Source organism: Onychomys torridus, chromosome 3 (genome assembly GCF_903995425.1).
Source record: "Onychomys torridus chromosome 3, mOncTor1.1, whole genome shotgun sequence".
Taxonomy (NCBI): Eukaryota; Metazoa; Chordata; class Mammalia; order Rodentia; family Cricetidae; genus Onychomys; species Onychomys torridus.
In genome coordinates this window covers 94,471,465-94,494,568 of record NC_050445.1, presented here as the reverse complement: position 1 = coordinate 94,494,568, position 23,104 = coordinate 94,471,465, and the positions used below count along the sequence as shown (strand labels likewise).

The following is a 23,104-nucleotide window of genomic DNA, read 5'->3' as shown; positions in this document are numbered from 1 at the left end:
AACAAAAATTATATTTATTAAAACTGGATACTATATGCCTAACCTCTTCAGACCTTGGGAGGAGGTCAACCTACACCCTTAAATAACTTTATGTGACTTGATCTCAAATCTCTGACCTAAGTTTTATCTAATTTCCTTTCTGAGACTCAGTTCATTGAATAGCCATCTCAGGTGGTTCTTTTTGGGCCCCAGTTCTGACACAATCTGTCTTTGGAACCACTTCTCTGAAATAATGCTAATTACACACACTAGTTCCTAGCATGAAAGCCACATGACAGCAAAAGAACTATCTTCACTTTAATCACTGTGGAAATATTAAACTTCTGGGCTAATTTTGTGTTGATCTTTTGCAGCCTAAAATATGATTAATGACATATTTAAAGACCAATTTATTTTTAAGCAAGGAATGTTGTCTTAGTGCCTTTTCACAATACACAAAATAAAAAGTGACACTTTTGACATTGGCCAAATGACCACTGCAAATTAGGGTTCTTCAATTTGCTGAGTCAATATGCCTTCATGTCACAAGCCATATAGAGTTAAATTAATTTAAAGTTTAGTTCTCCAATGAATAGCAGAGCTTTAAGGAAAATGGGCACTCCACAATTATAAATGTAAATGATATCAAGTGTCTCTATTACTTCTGTGTGCATTCTATTTTTAAATGTGCTCTATTAAGTTTTTTTTATTTACTAATATTATTAGTGAAGGTCATTTTATATCAAATACATTGGACTATAAGTGCTCAGATTAAACATGTTTTATGATTTCTAAACACACTTATTCTTTTAGAGTAAGATCATCATTTGAGCTGATAGACCAATCTCGTTAATGCAGTTAACAATAATTGAATCTATTGAAAATCTGAATAGAATAAGATACAGAGGAAGTGAGAATTTGTAGCCTTCTTGATTGATTGCTGTCTTTCCTTTGGACTGGAATTTATGCCATGGGTTACTTGTTTCTCAAAACTTTAGAACATGAGTTGGCACCTAGTTCTCCAGCTTGAAAAAATGAGTCTGGAATTCTCAGCCCTGATTTCCTGATGACTCAACTCAGCTTTAAAAAATCTTCAAATACATGTCAGTCGTGGTTCTTCATCTCTGGAGAATCTTGTTATAACATCCAATGAACTCAATATTTTAACATTTTGATTATAATTATTGACCTGAAGAATGCATGCCAAAAAATTAAAAAATATTATAATGTAGAAAAATGCATGTGATAACTTGCATTCATACTTACAAAGCTGTATCATACTTGTAAAATTGCTATAGTTGTGTAGTATATGGGTATATATTTATTTATTTACATTTGTATACCTGAATTGCTCTGACTAACCTCAGGCATACGAAAAACATATGAAAGAAAGTAGGAATTTCATTGGATAGACTTCTAACTATAATATTTATAACCTGATATAAAAATAACACTCAAGTATACAATGTATTGAAAAGAAATGCTTAAGAAATTTATAAAGGCTTTATTTTTTTCAACTATTTTTTTATTTTATGATTTAATTTAATTTTACATATCAGCCATGGATTCCCCTGTCCTCCCCCACACTCCCACCCCCACACCCCCACCCCTTCCTTCCCCCCAGCACACTCCCCATTTCCATCTCCTCCAGGGCAAGGACTCCCCTAGGGATTCAGCTCAACCTGGTAGATTCAGTCTAGGCAGGTCCAGTCCCCTCCTCCCAGGCTGAGTGAAGTGTCCCTGCATAAGCTCCAGGTTCCTAACAGCCAGCTCATGTATTAAGGACAGGTCCGAGTCCCACTGCCTGGGGGCGTCCCAAACAGTTCAAGCTAATCAACTGTCTCACTTATCCAGAGGGCCTGATTCAGTTGGGGGTTCCTCAGATATTGGTTCAACTCCAGGGAGGCTACCTAGAAAACAGGACCCTAAGAAAGACACAGGGATCGCCTAATGACAGAGAAATGGAGGAGATCTATATGAGCAACCTGGGTGTGAGTGGGGCTAATGAAGGACAAGGGTCAAGGGAAAGAGAGCTTAGGGGAGTGGGAGATCCCAGCTGGATCAAGAACAGAGAGGGAGAACAAGGAATGACAGACCATGATAAATGAGACCGCATGGGAATAGGAAGAAGCAAAGTGCTAAAGAGGTCCCCAGACATCCGCAAAGATACCTCCACTGTAGACTACTGGCAATGGTCAAGAAAAATCCCGAACTGAGCTACTCTGGTGATCGGATGGCCCAACACCCTAACTGTCATGCTAGAAATCTCATCCAATGACTGAGGGAAGCAGATGCAGAAATCCACAGCTAGACCCCAGGTGGAGCTCCAGGAGGGATTGTATGAGTAAGAATTGTTGAGACCAAGATTGGAAAAAGCACAGGGGCAAATAGCCAAACTAATGGAAACACATGAACTATAAAGGCTTTCAAGAATGGAAGGGAGTCATTTATATCGTTGACTCTGAATATATGGGTATCTATGAATCTTATGTACTCTTATTTCCCCTCAAAGGCCAAATTCATCACAAAAGTCTTACATGTAGGTTTTTGTTCACAGTCTTGGTAACTCTTCCATTGAAATAGAACTGATTCCCTAAAGCATTTCCTGTTTATTTTCTTGATATGATTTCAGAATTTTATCTTTCAATGAATTCTAAATCCAGCCAATCTGTTGGCTGTCATATTTAATCTCAGTATTCAGGAGGCAGACAAATCACTGTGATTTTAATACCAACCTGCTCTGCAGGTTAGCTAGGGCTACACAGAGAGATGCTATGTCAATAAACCAAAAAATTAAAATAATAAAAAAGTCAAAATTTAACCACATAGACCTTTCAAAGACAAGATTTTCCATATGACTTTGTGTTTCTTTCCATAGTAGTATATAAATTGAGGATACTGAGATATTCCATAGCAATTTAATTTCCTTAAAATGACAAAATCATTGGCTTTCATTATGCCATGCTATGCAACAAAGCATTCCAAAATCTGATTATTAACATAAACAAAATTATTTTTAAAAACAATGCATATATTTAACTTCTTTAGACTCCTATAGTATTATCTTCAGTATCTCCCTCAGAAAAGGCCCAGTCCATGCAGGAAAGCCTTGTCATATGTAACAGACTCAACTGGTGTGACTATTTTCTCACATGAGCCCAATTTGCACAGTATATCTTGTTCCAAGGACTTTACAGCTATTTATTTCCAGACTGGGGCCTAACTCAAAAGAGACCAAAAAGAGAAGCTACTTGACTACTTCTGGGATAAGAATTGGTTTAAGTCATGACTACCTTTCCTATTCATTGAAACAAATTATGTTGCCAGATAAAAGGAAGAGAAAGCCAGTGATTCCAGTTGTTGGCAGAAAGAGTGATGTTCCCAGAGAACGAGGTAGGAGCTGTTGCTGAGTATCCTTCTGGATTACCAATCCCAGTGAGGATCTGACAGATCCATACTTTGATAAAATGCCATCTCCAGATGGAAAGGTTGAATTATTATTATTATTATTATTATTATTATTATTATTATTAAAACTGAATAATTTAGGAAAAAATTCTGTTCATGAGACACACTGTAGTCTCAGATGCATCTACAAAAGAGGCAGGCTATTGTCTCAGATAGGTCTATAAAAAGATGGTTGCTCAGACTTCTAAAGCACAGAGATAGTTATTTACTGTAGGAGATGCAGCTATGGTGGTGCGAGTAACTTTCCCTTAGAACTTCCTGTGTTGTTTTCCTACCTCACATAGCTCCAGTGAAAGGAGGAAACTTTAGTAAGGGGAACCTTAAGGAAGAAAGTAAGAGTATGAGGCTGTGCCCTTGATCCTAATATTAAGATCCTGGCCACTCATTTTCTTTTCTTTTTGCTTCTTAGCTACCATGAAATGAGCAGCCCCCTGAGCTACATCTTTCTGACCATGATATACTACCTAACCACAGGCCCAAAGATCATGAGACCAACTAGCCAAGGACAGAACTCCTGAAACCAGGAGTGGATATAAATTTGCCTCTTTATGGAATATTTATCTCAGAATCTTTTAAAAATATTAAAAGAAAGCTGAATGATATATAACTGTAAGATGATTAATAAATGTCATTATTCTAGGCTATAAGAAAAACATATTTCTTTCATGGATTCTTTTTAAAAAAAATTTAAAAGATAAATGTGCCCAAAAAAACCTGTGAATATATTGGAGTGTAAATCAAATAAAAAAATTCCTCCTAAAACTCTGTTCACCAAAGTTAAACATCTGATTTCATTAATTTATTCTCAATTAAAATAATATATATTTAAATTCAAAGTGTTATAATAACTTAAATTCAAGTTAAATAAAATAAATAGAAATTCTCTCTTCTTCTGAATATCTGGGTTCCAAACTGCTTTTCATATTTTACAGGGTATTCAGAAAGGAAATGTTCACACATTTAAATATATTTAAGCTTTCTCTGGTATATAAATTATATCTTAAAGTTATTTACACTGTATTATCTCTATCAGTGGTTCTCAACCTTCCTAATGCTGTGACCCTTTAATACAGTTTCTAATGTTGTGGTGACCCCAACAATAAAATTATTTTCATTGCTATTTCATAACTGTAATTTTGCTTCTGTTATGGATTGCAAGTGTAAGTGTTTTTCAATGTTCTTAGGTTACTCCTGTGAAAGGGTCTTTCAACTCCCAAGGTGGTTTGCAGCACAAATCTTAAAAGATCTCATTAATAAAAACAAACCTGGAGACAGGAATTGGGGTGAATACTGGAAGATCAGAGAAGCAGAACAAGCCATAGCTACCTCACCTTGCCAATTCCTCAGCTGATCGTGTTTCCTCAGACTGGAAGCCTCTTCTGAGTCCTCATCCAAATGGATCTCATCTGAACTGCTGCTCTAAGCCTAAAAGCTTAACTGGCTCTAGTTCCAGGTTTTCACACCTTATATACCTTTCTGCTTTCTGCCCTCATTTCTTGGGATTAAAGGCTCACTTCCTGGGATTAAAGGCATGAGTCACCATGCCTGGCTGTTTCCAGGGTGGCTTTAAACTCACAGAGATCCAGATGGATCTCTGTTTTAGGAATGCTAGGATTAAAAGTGTGCGTGCTACCATTTTCTGGCCTCTGTATCTAGTGGCTGTTCTGTTCTCTGACCCCAGATAAGTTATTAGGATGCACAATATTTTGGGGAGCACAATATCACCACAGCGGTTGACACCTAGAGGTTGAGAACCACTGATTTTTTTCTACCTTGGTAAATTCCTGGAAACTCAACAACAACAACAACAACAACCACACACACACACACACACACACACACACACACACACACACACATCAAGAAATATTTCTAAAATGCAATGAGGATTGACATAATAAATACTTAACTTGATTGATTATTTCATTATAAAGTAGATCACTATGGTGTCCAAAGGAGAGACATAAATTTAAGTTCAACATTAACTATCACTTCAGCCTGTTATTTTTGTATACATAGATTTAGATGACACTGTAATAGCACATTTGGAGTGAGCACAGACATATTTGAAATTATGTTTTGCTACTGCATTGAAAATCTCATTCATTAAGCAGGCATTTATTGAGCATCTGCCACGGGCCCCAAACTGTGCTATATGATGGAGCTAGTAAGATTAAGTATTGGGAATATCTTTAGTAAACGTGAAACTTATTAACTTAGAATTTTATGACTTGGTGGATTCTGTAGGTCAACATTTTACTTAGTTTTCATAAGAAGATAAGCAATAATTGCCTATCACTTATAGTGATATGAGTAGATTTGAAAAAATCGGTGAGCCCCAGGAGGGTTTGGAAAACAGGCCAGATGCTCCAGAATCTGTGATACGGCTCTGGACATCAAGACTAAGAGATGATGATGTCATGTATGATTTCATAATGTAAATGCTGAAAGATAAATGTATTATAACTTTGAAAGAAATTTGCAACACAAAATTGTGAGAAAGTCATTCGGCAGTGGTGGCACAGGCCTTTAATCCCATGACTTTGGAGGCAGAGCCAGGAGGATCTCTCTGAGGTCGAGGCCAGCCTGGTCTACAGAGTGAGACCCAGAACAGGCACCAAAACTACACAGAGAACCCTGTCTTGAAAAATGAAAAAAAAAAAAAAAAAACCTGTGAGATAATCCTTGATACATGACCAACTTCTTGAGGTTAGGAAAAGCTGTGAATCTCCTGTCCTGCAAGTCAGAAAGGACATGGGCTGACTTTAATCAAAGGGACAAATATAAATGACCCATGGTATATTCAGGGTTGTTTTTATAAAGAAAAATAAAGTGACTTATAGGAAGTTGAAATGTAAGGTATTTGATTATTTTTCTGAACATTTAGATTTAAATTTGATTATTATCTGAACATTTAAATAAAAATTTAATATTTACAATGGTGTCCACAGTGGACACTTCTAAGTTTGAAAGTAGAAAGGGCAATGAGCCTTCCCTATCTCTAGCCATGTAGACATTTCCTCTTCTAGAAAGGGAGTTGCTCAAAGGCTTGATCCTTCACTTATTCCTCTTGAGCATTACGTTTTTGGTTTATGGGCAGAAAATTTCCTGTATTGTCACTGTCTATTTACTTGTGAGTGTTTAGAAACTGTACCATTAAGTCTGGAGAGATGGCTCCATGGTTAAGAGCATTGGCTGCTTTTCCAGAGGTCCTGGGTTCAATTCCCAGCACTGACATGTTGGCTCAGACCATCTCTAATGAGATCTAGTGCTCTCTAACACATAGTAAGTTCTTCAAAAGGTGTACATATTTAAGGTTGAAAATTTATTCCTAGGGATATATATATATTTTTTTTCTGGAGCTGAGAACCGAACCCAGGGCCTTGCACTTGCTAGGCAAGTGCTCTACCACTAAGCTAAATCCCTAATTCCCCTAGGGATATGTTTTTAAGAAATATACATACACACATATATATGCATACATACACTGTGTGTGTGTGTGTGTGTGTGTGTGTGTGTGTGTGTGTGTGTGTGCATGTGTAGACTTGAGAACAAGATTACTCAACTACTCACTATAGCACTGTTCATAAATGGGAGAAAATTAGTACATGAATCTAGGTATTGGTTTCAATGAACTACACAACACAAAGCTTTAGAAAAACACTTAATGATATTTAAAATTTGCTTCCAATATGTTTATTTTAAGAAAGCTAAGTTATAAGTTTGGCCATATAAATTCATCTTAACGTTTTATTTTAAAAACACACGCATGCATACACATATACTCACACACAAAAATGAATAAATAAAAATTTGAAAATTTATATCCATGATGGAAATGATATCAATGCTAGGAAACCACAAAATGTAATTTGTAATTTTCTTTATTTCCTAATCTAATCGAATAAATATATCTGATGTTCATAAGAGGAAATATTTGTAAAAATGAAATATATTGTTTATATTTCATTACCATAAATTAGTATAGGAATTTAAAAATATAGAGTAGAATTTTGACCTTATTCTGCCCACTTAGTGAAAGAAATTTCTGTTTGCTTGTTGGAAACATCATATTAAGTCAAGGGAAATGGACTACTTAATAAGAGAATTTGAAATATATCCAATAAGATATGATTTCTTGTTAATCTGCTGATTTTTTTTCTGTTTTTTCGAGACAGGGTTTCTCTGTGTAGCTTTGGAACCTGTCCTGGAACTCACTCTGTAGCCAAGGCTGGCCTCGAACTCACTGATTTTTTAGACAGATTTCCAATCCTATGGATAAGCTGGAATTAATTACCACACTTTGAAACTACAGGGAAGAATATCATTATCTCAAGTACTCCTTCTTGTCCTGTCATTTCAGTGTGTCCTACTCCATGGGATTCCTTTATTTGAATATGAGTGGGAATCACCCAGTACTCCCTTTCTTGTTATACTATATGTGCATGGATATCTGAAAGAGAGTCAAGGTTCACATCCAGGAAATATTGAGAATCTAGATGCCAAGCACTGTTAATTAAGGCAGTTAATATATGAGTCAACCTTCCAGAAAACAATGCAGAAAAAAATTATTAAAAAGTGATTATAAGAAAAAATGGTAAGTATATGTGTCTATACATACATACATATATATATAATATATCCCAAACAGTATACCATTTTAACCTGCCTATTAAAATGATAATGACAGTGTAAAATATATTATTTAACTTTTGTTTTACTATTGCTTATTGTCACTGTTTGACTCATTCTGGTTATTTAGTATGCTGTATCATTACGTAAGCTAACACCAATATTTGCAAAAATGTTTTTACATGGAAGTAATTCATAAAAAGAGATAATATGCACATTAAAATAACCACTGGGAATAATTATTTTTAGGCATTCAAGGATATACCAATGAATCTTCAAACTTCACTAGTATTATTTGTTTTTTGGAGCTGTTTTACATTTATTTGTAGGAAAAAAATAACTTTTCTGTATGAAGTGAAATAATCTCTTGATTCTAAAACAATTATTCCTGAGAGTGAGATTATGTATGCCAGAAAACTTGTATTTGATTTCCCATGCCATGCATGGCAACCAAGTAATTTTTTTTTTATTTTAATCTTTAGTACATCCCTTTTTGATGGGATGTTTTTATTTATTTATTTATGATGTTTTTAACTGAAGTAGAATTACATCATTTCTCTCTTCTCTTCCCTTCCTCTGGCCACTTGCATACCCCCACTCTCAAATGGACAGTCTCCTTTTCTTTATTGCTGATTGGTGTGTGTGTGTGAGAGACGGGGGGGGGGGGGGTTCTGTTACAGAATAGAATTTCAGGCATCTCCAGGACATAACCTGGACGATTAGAGAACAGTGGTGAGTGTCCTAAGACTTAAGAAGTCTTCCCTCAGTGTTTCATCTACAAACCACATAGGCATAGTCGACATGAAGCAACAGCAGTGAGAAAAGAGCCAGCATATCTGTAAAGTACATACAGCACAACACTGTCCGAAGGTAATCTCTTTGAACACACATTTATTTTTCTTGTACTCCATCTTTTTTTCTAAATTATTTCTTTCAGTTTTTGAGATTATAATATAATTACACTATTTCTCCTTTCCCTTTGTTCCTTCCAAGGCCTGATATACACCCTTCCTTTCTCTCTTCCAAATTCATGAGCTCATTTTTCATTAAATGTTGTTACATACATATATGTATACTTTATACATAGTCCCAAGGGATACATCTGCACAACGCTGAGAAACTGAAGCTCTTGGAACACTTTGGCACTTCTTTATGCAGTGGGATGTCATACTTTGAATATCTATGAGGACCACAGACTCACCATTTTGCATATTTAACAGTCTGCTGCCTAGCAAACACCTTAATGTCACATGCTTTAAAAAGTCTGTCTATCAGTCAACAAAATTCTTCACCACAAAACTTACAGCAAATCTGACTTCCATTCTTCCTTTCCCTTTATTTCTTTGTACTAATCAGAAGATTGACAGAAGGCAGAGAAAAAAATGATGGGCTACCTCTTTGCTCTTTTGTTTTTGTAAGAGTGCTGTTCTAAGAAATCTATAATATTCCTCAAGTTTACAAAATACTTGCAGGGTATTACATACAGAATACCTTATCCAGAAATTGTAGAGAGACACATGTGAAGAAGAGCATTAACTTTGAAATAATATACACATAAAACTTTGAATGGAAAATGTCTAAATTCTTCTGACCACACATTCATATCAGGATCTTATATACACAAATGAAAAGTTATTAACAGCTTCAGTGGGTGTCTTCAACCTCACTTGTGGGAATAAAAGAAGATTGGTTTTCTTGTAGGTATTAACAATTTCATTTAGGGTGATAGACGGCTAAGGGTTAAGAGCACTGGCTGCTCTTCCAGAGGTCCTGAGTTCAATTCTCTGCACACACATTATGGCTCACAGCCCTCTGTAATAAAATCTGGTTCACTCTTCTGGCATACAGGGATACATGCAAGCAGAATACTATATACATAATAAATAAATAAATCTTAAAAATATTCCATCTGATCCATCAGAAGGAATTTAAAGCAAAAGTGTCCTGTTTGTCCTCAGCTTGGACTGTGTCATGGAAATTGCTTTGGTAACAATGTTTTAGAGTAACTGGTTACATATTTTATGAAAAATATACCATTAGACTTAAAGAATTAATGCAGTGATCTAAATGAAGAACATCTGTATAATTTCCCAAACTAAATTCTTGCAGATGTTCTAACATATTATCCCATGAGTTGATCATTTTGGTGTTAAATCATAATTTTTAGTAATTTTGGTATCTGTATAACTAGTGGAAAGACAGATACCAGTGGCTTTGACCATTTCTTGTTAGATTGTATTCAAAAGGTTTAATACTATTCCTAATAAGATCAGGGAAAAAAATTATATGCAAATGTTAAAAAAATAAAGAAAAGATAAAATAATTAGATGCTGGCAAGATGGCTTATTGAGAAAGGCAGCTGTTTGTCAAAGCTGATCTCCTGAGCTGAGGCTTCCTTTACATTGTCTCTGTTTACACCCAGTGGCTGAAGAAGGTAGAAATAGGTAGCTGTCCAGAGCTCACTGGCCAGTCTGCCTAGCTGAATTGATGTTTCAGGTGCACTGAGAACTCCTGTTTCAAATACAAAGGTGGGAAAAGTTAGAAAAATCACTCAGTGCTGACTTCTGCCCAATTCCCCATGCACATAAGGGCAGCTGAATGACTATGCATGTGTGTGTGTGTGTGTGTGTACATATGCATGAATACACATATGCATGCAGCACACACACACACACACACACACACACACACACACACACACACACTGCACCCAAGAAGAGGGTTTGATTACTCATAATTATTTGGGGGGGAAATTCCTCATAGCCTCCATATAACCATGATTCAAATTGTTGTCATGAACACAGTCCTTCCTCTTCAACATACCATCAAACAAACAGAAAACTCACCAGCAGAAATAAATGAGGAATAAATTGCCATTTTGACTAGTGCCAGAAAATTATGAAGTTTGATGGCTTCTGAGAAGAAAACCATACAAGGAAAATTCTAGGTAGCATGAAATATAGAGAAGCATTGGGAGGTGTCCAGTACTGTGCAAGAGGAAAGCCTTTCACTGCAGGCACACGCAAATGAAGCAGAAGTCCACAAATTCTTTAAAGGTCTGGAGGTGATGAAGTGAAAATTACCAAGAGCAAATGACCTAGGATTAGACATGAAGTCTTAGGAGACCTTGGTTACCTGCAGAAAATGAGTCCCCTAACCTTGTTTATAGGTCCAAACTCATTCCATTATACATTAAGCAGATATTTAAAGTACAGTAGACAGAATTGAGGTAAACTATATGGAGAAAGAAACAAAGAAGAGAACAAAATCATTGTGCTCCATTTGTAAGCAAAATTAGAGGGAGTCGTAGAAAAGTATGCAGGGCTCAGACAAAGTGTGTTTCTCATAGAAAAATTTCTACTAGGGGTGAATTTTTCATAGTGGATAATTTAAAGAAACAGAAAAAAATAATGCACTATGATGAAGAACCGGGAGACAAAAATAAAGAAGGGATTTTCTCCTAAAGTCTAAAAATAGGACTACCATCAAAAGCCAGCTCTAAAATGAGAAGGGAAGAGCCACAAAATACTGAGAAAATATTTAAAGATACACAGGAAAAAAGAGGTGTTTTCCTTTTGAAAGCTAAAGGTGTAAAATACAAATGGGAGGAACTGAACATCATGGAAAGGAAGTTATTAAAATTTTGTGAGGAAACAAGTCAGAAGAATAGCTGAAGAAAATACTGAAGAAATATTCCAAAAAGAGTAAATTACAAGACTTAAATGCACAATAGCTAGGCAATTTCAATAGCCAAGAAAGAAAGAAAAAAAAAAACAGATTTCAGAAGTTTAGAAATTAAAAAGAATATATACATAATGATTTGTAATTATATTTCTTTGTAAACCTGAATAAATCAAAACTATAACTTCTTAAAATCTACTCATAAAATATTGATTAACAATGTTATTAAGTTTTATCCCCAAACATCATGAACTAGAATACAAAGAAAACATTCAGACAGGAACATTGATCAACACAGTTGTTTAATGAACTGTAGTACCATTTAGAATACAAGAAAAATTCCAGTGTCTAAATTTTAAGGTATCTCTGCTGTGGATATCGCTCTGTGTAAATAAAATTCCGATTGGCTAGTAGCCAGGCAGGAAGTATAGGCGGGACAAGAGAGAAGAGAATTCTGGGAAGTGGAAGGCTGAGGGAGAGAAACTGCCAGTTGCTGCCATGAGAAGCAACATGTAAAGACACCGGTAAGCCACAAGCCATGTGACAAAATATAGATGAACAGAAATGGGTTAATTTAAGATAGAAGAAGTAGATAACAAGAAGCCTGCCACGGCCATACAGTTTGTAAGCAATATAAGTTTCTGTGTGTTTACTTGGTTGGTTCTGAGCATCTATGGGCTTGGCTGGTGAGAGAGATTTGTCCTGACTGTGGGCCAGGCAGGAAATCTCTAACTACATATTTCAGTAATGTTTTTTAGAACAACTTGAAAATATTCATTGTTACATAAAAATGTATCCAGGAGATTCACAATAGTAACAAGAATAAATGATAAATAGTTCAGAAAACCAAGCAATAAATTTAAATAAACAGTGTTTGAACACTTTAAAGAACATTTAAAAATAAAGGATAGAATTAAGATGCTCACTTGCTTTTTATGGAAGATATCTAAGCCAATCATCCTGCCTACAAAGAGGACAGATATATTACTATATTTATTCTTCATTAGAAAATACTAAACTTACTATGTTCGTATATTTATCATCATTTCCCACATAAATATAAAACAAGGGATACATATTTTCAATGTTGTGAAAAATAGAACATAAATAAAAATTTATGTAATAGAGATTAGATAGATGGCTCAGTGGATATAGTGTTTTTGTGTATATGTGAACACCTGTGTAGCATGAATCTTAAAGATTCTTATTAATGAAGTCAAACCTGAGGCTAGTTATTGGGGTGACTGCTGGAAGATCAGAGAAGCAGAACAAGCCACGGCGATCTCACCTTGCTAGTTCCTCAGGTGATCCTGTTTCCTCAGGCTGGAAGCTTCTGAGTCCTCATCCCAATGGCTCTCAGCTGAACTCGGTTGCTCCAAAGCCTGAATGCTAAACAACCAAATGCTTAACTAACTACATGCTTTTCTCTCTAGTTCCTGGTCCTCATGCCTTATATACCTTTCTCTTCCTGCCCCCACTCCCTGGGATTAAAGGTTGGGTTTCTGGGATTAAAGGCGTGGGTCACCATGCTTAGCTGTTTCTAAAGTGGCCTTGAACTCAGAGATCCAGCTAGCTCTATCTCCCAAGTGCTGGGATTAAAGGTGTGTACCACCACCGCCCAACTTCTTCTATAGCTTACTCTTCCCATTTTCTAGCCACCATTTTTGGCTTTGTTCTAGTGGCTGTCTGTTCTCTGACCCCAGATATGTTTATTTTTCAGGGAACACACAATATTTTGGGGAACACAATACCACCACACACCTGAGTTTTGATCCTTTGGAATATATAAGGCCAGACATATTACCCTACTGCCATAACTCCAGAGTAGAGGTGGGGTGGATGGGCAGAAACAGGATCCCTAGGGCTTGCAGACCAATATTCTTTCAAGAACAATGAACTCTCTTAACAGTTTATGAAACAAGAGGTAAAATATCAATCAATTTTATTCACAATAATTATAGATGTTATGAATTCAGTTTACCAACTTAAAGACAAAGATTCTGGAGCCATGCAAAACAAGCAAGATGTTACTGACACAGTATTGATATTCTTTAGGTGAATTTTCACACTGTGCAGAGGTGTCCAATGAATACTCCAACAGTTAAACCACAAAAAAGTGCTGTTCAGAAGTGAACAATAATGGAATAACATATACAAATCAACCAAGCTCAACATGTATTTATAAGAATTGTTCTTAGTTGTCCAATGTACAATGAGTTTGACTGGTTATATTTGTATCTTTATTATTATTTCATTTATTTAACATTTGAACATAACCTTTCGTATTATATACACATGTATGAAGAAATTATATAATCACAGCTTAGGATCTGAAGAATGAAAAAAGGACTATGGATACTTATGGCTACTCTGTTATTATTTTAATATTGTTTCTGTATTTCATGAGTGAAGCAGATATTACACATCTGCTAGAATTTAGCATTTAGTAAATCCAGTTGGTGGGAATGTAATTCACAACTTTGACACTCACATGACTATTTAAGATTATCTGCTGCACCAAAAAGTATACATTTAGAGGTTCATTGCTGCCAAAAGAAATTTAAAAACTTACATAACAATCAAAACCACATTGTGAAAATTGAGGAAATATGCAAAAATTAAAATATAGAGCTAACATGTACTATCTTAAACATATTGAACTTATAATGGAAGCCAAAATGTGCTGTTAATTTTTTGATAGTGACCACAAGGAAATATTTCAATAAAATGAACTATTAAAAATATAAATAGGTGAGTGGATATGAATCTGGAAATAGATAAACAGTATCTATGCTTCATTTTAAGATATCTGTTAACTCATGCACTAAGGACAGGTCCAGGTCCCACTGCCTGGGTGCCTCCCAAACAATTCAAGCTATTCAATTGGCTCACTTATCCAGAGGGCCTGATCCAGTTAGGGACCCCACAGCTTTTGGTTCATAATCTGCCCTTTCTGTTGTTGTTGTTGTTTTTGTTTTTCGAGACAAGGTTTCTCTGTGTAGCTTTGTGCCTTTCCTGGATCTTGCTCTGTAGAACAGGCTGTCCTCGAACTCACAGAGATCCGCCTGCCTCTGCCTCCTCAGTGCTGGGATCAAAGGCGTGTGCCACCACCTTAGTGCATGAGCTGGCTATTTGGAACCTGGGGCTTATGCGTAGACACTGCTCAGCCTGGAAGGAGGTCACTAGACCTGCCTGTACTGAATCTACCAGGTTGAGCTGAATCCCCAGGGGAGTCTTTGCCCTGGAGGAGATGGGAATGGGGGGAAGGGCTGGGGGAAAGGCAGAGGCAGGAGGAGGAAGGACAGGGGAACCCATGGCTGATATGTCAAATTAAAACACAAATATCTATATGAAAAAAAATAAAATAAATATACTTTAAAAAAGATGTGTTAAAATTTCAAATTTATTATTGCTTTCAGATGCATGTGTTAATTTGTGGGTATATACTGCTCATATTTATGTTACTGTTATAAAATAATTAACAAAAGCAACTTGAGGAAAGCTCATTTTGACTAACACATCCAGAGAGCTAACGTCCATGATACTGAAAAAAATCATGACATACTGACAGGGCCAAGAAATTGGTTGATCATACTTGATTTGCACACAGGAAGGAGAGAGAGCTAGAAGGAACTGAGGCTGGGCTACAAACCCTCCAAACCAGAACACAGAGGTCTACTTCTACCAGCAATATTGCATCTCCTTAGAAGTTTCATAACCTCTCCAAACAGTGCCATCTGCTGGGGACCCAGTGTTCAAATACATGAGCCTATGAGGGATATTTCTCATTCAAACAACAACAGGAAATTGTTATTTTTTAAATTAAACATACTGAAAATGAAAAACAAAAAGAATAAAATGCAGAAGCTTTTCATAATTTTGTGGTAAAATTAGTTATGATATACTTTCATACTATTCTATGCACTGTTTTTATGATCAGAAAATTAAATAAACTCTCATGTTCAGGTCCAAATATTTTCTGTATATAGAATGAAGCTATTTTTAACCTGTGTGCACCCACACACTATTATCTCTGAGTCTTTCCACGGTTTTCTCATAAGTATAATTTTCATTTCCAGTTTGGTGATTTACACACCAAATTTAATTTTCTACTAAATACCTAATACAATTGATAAGATGATGATTACAATTTCCATTCTGTTCATTCTTCTATATTATTTTTACTCAATTGATTCTAAAGCTAACAGACAAATATTATAGTAGTAATAATATAGCTATAATGAACCAATGAACACATAGAGAGCTTATTAATTGCTGGGCTTTCTTCCAAGATATTTTCACAAATTAAGCCATTTAATTCTCCTCATAATAATGTGAAGTCAATAGTGTTATTATCTCCAGTATGAATGGAGAAACTGAGGTGAAGAGAGGCCATTGCTGTGTTGTGACAGATACAAGTGGCACATGAAATCTAAATATCCAGGCTACAGAATTTTGTTCTCATTTATTTTGCTATGAAGCTAAGGCTGACCTCCTGTTTTAGCCCCCAAAATGCCCAAGTGCTGAAGTCAGAGACATGTAGACATATTCCATTATGACATACACACACACACACACACACACACACACACACACACACACACATACACACACACCTACCCTCAATTTCAGGTACAACTACCTTCTGTTGATGTAAATCATAAGGGTCACAATTTTGGAGCAAAAATCTCATGTAAGTATCCCTGAAAGATTTCTACTGAAAATGCACAAAACAAAGATATTTTTATTCATGTCTTGCTCTACAGAAATAAAGAAAAGAAAAAAAATCTAGTTATGGTGTTGGGAAAATACAAAGAAAAACAACAAAGTCTTTCTGACCCCAGAGACAGTATTTGTGCGTACAATGCTGAACACAAAACCTGAAACAGATTTCCATTGTTTCCAAACACTAAAAAAATACTTTTAGGGAGAATTAGAAAAAACTTGTCAAGTGTTTATTTATTTTGTCTTTGTTAGATATTTCTCTTTTATTTTAAGATAATATACTACCTGAAAATCCTGAAGCATGGGGAAATAGCAGGCTCCACCTGCTACAAGGCTCCACCATGGATACCCTTGACTTAAATGCTCTGTTATAGCTTAGGTCATGGACTCAACTGACAAGTGGTAGAATACACACACCTCAAAACAACAAGATGACAAATTTGGCAGGTGTATATTGTGGATATAAAATTACATTAAAGTTCTAAATAGCTAGAGATTGTCTAACAAATACCTAAGGTCTTGATGCTTTGAAAAGAGTTAAATTCATCCTACAAAAGTAACATTATTTAATGAGATTGTAGAAAATAATTAAAAATATCTAAAAATCTCATCAGATATATTTTTGCAGCATTTCACATCAAAATTTGAGGGAAGAAGTTTTTATATTCTTACTGCAATAGTATATACATGGTACTTCCCACTATTATGGTCAGTAAGGTATAAATCTGTTTCATGTGGGACAGCTGCAGGGTATGTGGGCATCCCAAAATCCTTCATTTACTTTTTAGCATCAGACCACATAACCTAGGGCTATTCCTAGGATTGTCATATACTCTCTGAGTTTTTATAGCATCCTAAACAATCTCTCTGTTTTTTCTATTATCTCTCATGAAAACATTTTGAAACAAAAGAGATGTAAAGAGAAAAAAAGCAAAGAAAATATGTAATTTAAAAACATAAATCTAAAGAATATTAGCTAAATTTTCAGAAAGTTGTGAGAAACTACTCTGACATAGTTTTAATATCTCTAAACATAATCTTTCTGTACACATTTTGAAACAGAAATTCCAGCAGCCAAAGGAATGTGTCAAGTAATAGTGACAACTGAATCTGTAGAGGAAAATAAAATAATTTCAGAGATGAATATTATAATAGACCACATGGTATTATAGCAAATCACTTGAGATAACAATAAAACAAACTGCAAAGTTTTAAGCAAATTTGAATAATTGTTATAGATATGCAAGATGAACAATTAAGATCCAACATGGATACAAATGGTTATCCAGAAGAAAGAAAGAATAAAAGAAAAAAGTGTAACAGTTGGTTTGTCCATGCTCTCGAGTATCAGGTAGGCAAACTAAAGATGCAGGACTAAAAGATTTCTGCAATGAAAGAATCTTATTTATATATCCATCAAACACTCAGTAATGGGGTTTTGATTGATGACTAGATGACTGTCTTTCCAAAGAGCAAGAATCAGTTCCTTCAGTGATATTGAGGCACATACAACCTCCTGTAGTACAAATATACACAAAGCATATCATAATAAATATGGAAAGAATTTAATTTTTTAGTTTTATTTGAAATGCCATAGGATAATAAAAAATTAACAAAGATGAAGAAAATATTGGAATATGAACACCTATTAGGATTATATAATCTCTGATATTGATTTCTCAGTTTTTCTCAGGAAACAATACCTAAATAACTTACAGATTGAAATAGACTGTACACTGATACTAATTTTTATTAAATTAACAATTAATAACTTATATGAAAAACAATTGCATGATATTTATATTAATTAACTTCCTTTAACAAATGAGGGTTATTTTAATTTGACAATTATGTACTTAATCTCATCACAGTAACATTTCAGATCATCAACATTATTTCCTTGAACTTTATATGTAAAGCATAAATACATTCCTTTTGGTAAAAAAAATAAAAAGAATCTTAAAGTAAAGGTAAGAACATGTTGCCCTAGTCTAACCAACTATAGGAATATTTTAACAAAAAATTGAAATTTGAGAATCATGAAAATATTCATCTGAGAAAAATAAGTCATATTCAACAATACTTCTGGGTAACAACTTTAAATATGAGATATCTGAAGTACTGGTTACAAATATGCATGTCTTTATAAAAGTATGACTGATTCTAAAATGATAACTTGTCTTGACTGTGTAAAATAAAATAATGATGGTCAGGCACAGGACAAACAGTGAACCTGTGACTGTCTCTTTATACAGTTCCAGAAAGTGGGACCCACCCACCCAAGAAACAATGATGAATTAGGGTGTAAATGCTGATTAGAAACTGTTAGTTCTTTCAAATTTAAAATGAATGTAAAATAAAGTTATGGCAATTACCATAATTTCAATAATACAAATCTTTGAAATGATTATCATTATATATATATATATATATATATATATATATATATATGATTCATATTACTATCAAAATTGTCAGAAAAGGCTGAATGAATCATATAGTAATAGTGTTCTTATGATGAATCTCAATCTTGAATGCTTATCTATTCTTTAAACTTTATCTCTTTTGCAATCAATTCACCTTTAGATTGTTCAACCTTTTTCCTGTTGAGCATCCTAATAGGCTTGATAATCAGTTTAAGCAGAGACCTTAAATTGTCCTACACCCCATATGGGCAGAAAAATAGCCAAGACTAGACATTAACCTTCTAAATGATCCCAGAGCCTCAAGCATTGCAAAGGGAATTTTAGATCACTACTTAGACATTAGTAGACAGGCATTAGGGATAGACTCCTAACTTATGACTAACAGCTTATAAAAACAGGGCTGTAACTTCAGGGATCTACTTCTCAGAGGCACAGGATCTGGGTCATTTGACCCTGAGAGAACACATGGCGTCTACACTGCCAAGACTGTCATTAATTGATCATTATCTAAGCCTGGTTCAGAAGCCCCTAATCTTAGAAGACTACTGTATAACAAGTGGCTTTATATAATATTTCCCCTCCCACAAGTCTGAATCCAAGTATGTCTATCAATCTCCTAGACAGAAATAAGCATTTTAAGAAACTTGTCTGTTCTGCACTTTAGACATCATATAAAACTTGTCTAAAATATAAATGTGTGCAAGGTATCTCTGGCCATTCTCATACTTTGAGAGAGTTCTATTCTCCAGTGATCTACTTAACCACTGGTCACAATCATCCATTGAGAGTACCTACTATACTTGCTAATAACCACCTTTCTTCTACACTACTATATTTGTATGTATTTTTAATTCTTTCTCCAGAGAACACAAAGAGCAGGGATCTGAGAGGAGTTCCCAGCAAGATTCTGTTGACAATAATGTGTATTTTGAGAATTGGTTAACATTTAAATATGTATTAAAATGGCTCCAAATCATTATTTTTCATAGTTTTGTTCATACATATAGATTTATTTTTCTAAAACAAGTATTTTTACTGTAAATAAATATATAACAGAATTTTGGCAACTTATATCATATACCTTCTTTTTTTATAGAGTAAGATATAATTCTTCTTCAAGGATATCTATCCATTATTGATGATAGGAACATACTAAGTACCCCTTATTCTTAGAAAGAAGACTTTTATAAGAAACCATTCTCTATAAAGCACCTTTCTCCCCATCTCAGCTTATTATGAGAATTTTAGATGCAAAGAAATAATACCTCACAATTGTTTTTATTAGAGGATGGGATCTATCTTTCAAGCTTTCATATCTTGTTTGGTTATTTTTACCAAGTATGAAGCCTATGCTAGCACATCTCTTTTTTTACATATTGTCAGTATAAATATGTAGCTAAATAACTAATTGAATGTTCCATAATCTCCTTCTTTCTGTAAGAAAAATAAAAAGGTATCGATCTGCTTTTATACTATTTTCCCTCATCTAAAGACTAGAAATCTGTAGTCAACTTAATATACTTCATACTGTTTTTAAAACATAATTCATTTTGTGTGGGATGGGAACAGAGAGCTCAGACCAAATGTGTGATCATCTGCTAAGTGACCAAATAAATTCAGTTTCATTAAAGAAAGTTACATACATTTCTTGAAAATAAAATTATGACAGTCACTAGAAATGCTTAATGGAAATAAAGATGCACATTTGATTTTAAGTGATGGGCTTCTTGCTAAGAGCTGATAACTTATGCATTTATATAACCTCATATAAGCCCCTTATATAAAAGTTTCTTGATTGAAAGTCTTTTTACTACATAGCCATGATTATGCTAAAAAAAATCTGTGAAGCATCAAGGATAAAATGACTCTGTATTTCTGTTTGCTATACAAATTGTACCAGCTTATTTTGTGTGCATATGTTTGTTCTGTGGAAATGTATATATTTACACATGTTGGGGGGAGGGTTAGAAAAACAATGCTCAAATATGTTATTTCATTGTAGATTGCAATACACACAAATTGTCGACATTTTAACAACAACGGTTTTCAAAGATGATAAACAAATCCATCAGATAAATGAAAATTGCTTAGAATGAGAGATTCAATACCCAACATATGGTTCCTTGGTTTATAGATATCTTTGAGAAACACTGTCACTATAGAACATTATGAATCCCTTCTTTTCAAGCAGATTCTGTATAATGCCACTGCTCTCCCTGTTTTCTTCCCCAGGATAACTTCTATTTTCTATTCCGTGAATGCCTCTCAGAAGACAATGTCAGGTTGTTGATTATTTAAACTTAAGTAGCTTTCATTTGGAGAAACAAGAACTATGAATTCCAATCTCCCCCTAGTCCCCAATGTTACACTGTCATGTTAACATTAGGGCTATATGTAGTGGCTAATCTGAGAACTCTGTAAAGTTTTGCTCCCGAGTCATCAACTTCTGAAACTTTCATAAAGTATTATAAGAGCCTTATCATAACAGGCTCAGCTGGTGTAAATAGGGAGGAAGTGTGACTCTACACGCTATTATGTTAAGCTGGGTGCAACCAAAATGTCAGAGGAAATTTGGTGCACCCATTTGACCTCCACTCTTGTGTTTCCTCCGTTGTGAAAACCCTCCCCCAGGAAACTTTCATAACCGTTCCTTTAAATCATCTGTGGATGCTGCAAACCCCACCCCTCAGCCCTTGGAGGAAAAAAAAAATAGCAGTCACATCTTCAGATCTGTCTGCCGTTACAGAAGGGCGTGTAGCCATCGGAAAGTACCAGAATTAGCACTGTCATCCAGTCCTGCCTATTAGTTTTACTGCAGCAAAAGACTAGTGAAACACTGAAAAATAAACCTGTAGTCTCACTTTGCCTGGTTTGATTCCCACATCTCCCAATAAAGATTCAATACATTTTTCTCTCACAGGGAATAAACATTTTTAAACCACCAGCATCATAAAAACACAGCATCAATGAAACAGACACTCCCCCCACCACACACAGAACCCCAGCTTTTACCTGTTATACTAATACAAAGAGAGAAAGCAAGAAAAGCTGCAGCTTTCTCATTGCAGCATACAGCGCAATTCTGTACTTACGGATCTTACCAGGGAAATGTCTCGGGATCTTTACAATTTTTCTGCAGAACTCTTGTCAGGAGCTCTCAGCCAGGCATGCTGTGCATCCAGGCAGAACCAAGCCGTATGGAATGTCTATGCAGCTGGGAGATAATGGGACTCTTTTTTCCCAGCTGGGACTGCAAGCCTTTTATCCACTGAGTATTGCGTGGCTCCTCTCTGGTCTTAAGCATGAAATACGCTCCTCTCCTGCTGCATTCCTGACGGAACCTAGACAATTAGTTCTTGAGGCACATGTGCAAAGCTCCCGTTTAGAATATTCAAAGGGAAAATTCTCTCCACACTGAAAGCCAGTTCTGTCTTCCCCATCCTTCACAGACTCAGGCAGCTGGGAGCAGCTGCCATTCCAGTGGCAAGAAAGATTAAATTCACCCCCTCCCTTATTCTTTCACTAGATATAGTCACTCCTGTTGGGTCATCAGAAAATCGTTCTTACTGAAAACTGGGTCAGACTAACTACTTATTAGGTATCCAACAGGAAAGGAAGTAGTTTTTCTTCCTCTTCTTTCTTTCTCTGGTTTCACTGCATTGTCATTTGCAAGAAAAGATTAAGCTGGTCAAGGGTCTGCACCGATTTAGACTGTGTTCAAATGTAAGCTTTCTGAAGCATGCCAGCAGCTCCTGGTGCTAGTTAAAGTGAAAAGAAAGGGGAAATAAAATCAAGGGTCTATCAGTACAACCCTTCTAAATTTAATATGTGCATTAGCCATCTTAAAGATAGCAAATTATGTAAAGTAGAGTCAGATAGACCAGACACATAGCACGGCTCTGCTAAACAGTGAGTGTGCTTACAGTCTTCTGGGCAAAGAGGGAGTTTGCATGTGTTTGTGTAACAACTCTGTTTAAAAACAATTAAATAAATAAATGCTCTTTGTGTTTCAAACAGAGCCCTCTGACGAAACTTTTTAATATGACTGGCTTTTGGAATGGTTTTGGAAGAGACTGCTTGGGAAATAAAAGCTAAGTCAAATACAAAGTACATGTATGTACACAGAGATCATAACACATATAAACATGCATATAACACAAGAATGTTTTCAGGTCATGACACAAAAAAGCATA

The 23,104-nt window shown here is 35.2% G+C and overlaps 1 protein-coding gene across 4 annotated transcripts in view; it reads right to left on the bottom strand.

Annotated features, from left to right (window-relative positions):
- Cntn6 (contactin 6) overlaps positions 1-22,769 on the bottom strand; it is a 347,844-nt gene extending 325,075 nt beyond the window's left edge. For 2 of the 4 annotated variants that reach the window (XM_036181615.1, XM_036181616.1), the window contains exon 1: positions 22,013-22,768. The gene's annotated coding sequence lies outside the window, so the exon portion shown is untranslated. Of the gene's footprint in view, positions 1-22,003 lie in introns of all 4 variants that reach the window. The other 2 variants (XM_036181619.1, XM_036181617.1) reach the window with 2 other exon arrangements.
- Positions 22,770-23,104: the final 335 nt, after the last annotated feature.